This window comes from Mus caroli, chromosome 9, assembly GCF_900094665.2.
Source record: "Mus caroli chromosome 9, CAROLI_EIJ_v1.1, whole genome shotgun sequence".
Lineage (NCBI taxonomy): Eukaryota > Metazoa > Chordata > Mammalia > Rodentia > Muridae > Mus > Mus caroli.
In genome coordinates, this window is record NC_034578.1 from 16,986,309 (window position 1) to 16,986,768 (window position 460).

Sequence of the window (460 nt, forward strand, 5' to 3'; positions counted from 1 at the left end):
GGAGAGGAGAGGAGAGGAGAGGAGAGGAGAGGAGAAAGATGCTGAGGTAGGAATGCGGCTGGAGGGGGGGGGGCAGGGTAAAGGTATTTACCTCAATCCTGACACCTGGAGTTCCATCATCAAAACCGAGTTGATGAAAGGAAAAGAACAGACTCGCACAAGCTGTCCACTGAGCCTCATGTGCACTGTGGCAGGCATGTGTCTGCATGGCTCGCTCTCTCTCTCTCTCTCACACACATGAACACACACGCATATTAATAAGAATTAATAAAGTGAAAATTTGAGTCCTGTGGTTTGAGTATTTTGAATCTTTCAAGGGTTCATTGTTACAAATTTTTAGGAAGGTGTGGAAAGAGTAGACACTTAGTCCTACTGAGGTTTCTATAGGTGAGGCCTGTGTGGTAACTAAGATTAAAGACATTAGGGTAGGGTCCCCATGAGTGAATTGAATAGCTTTATG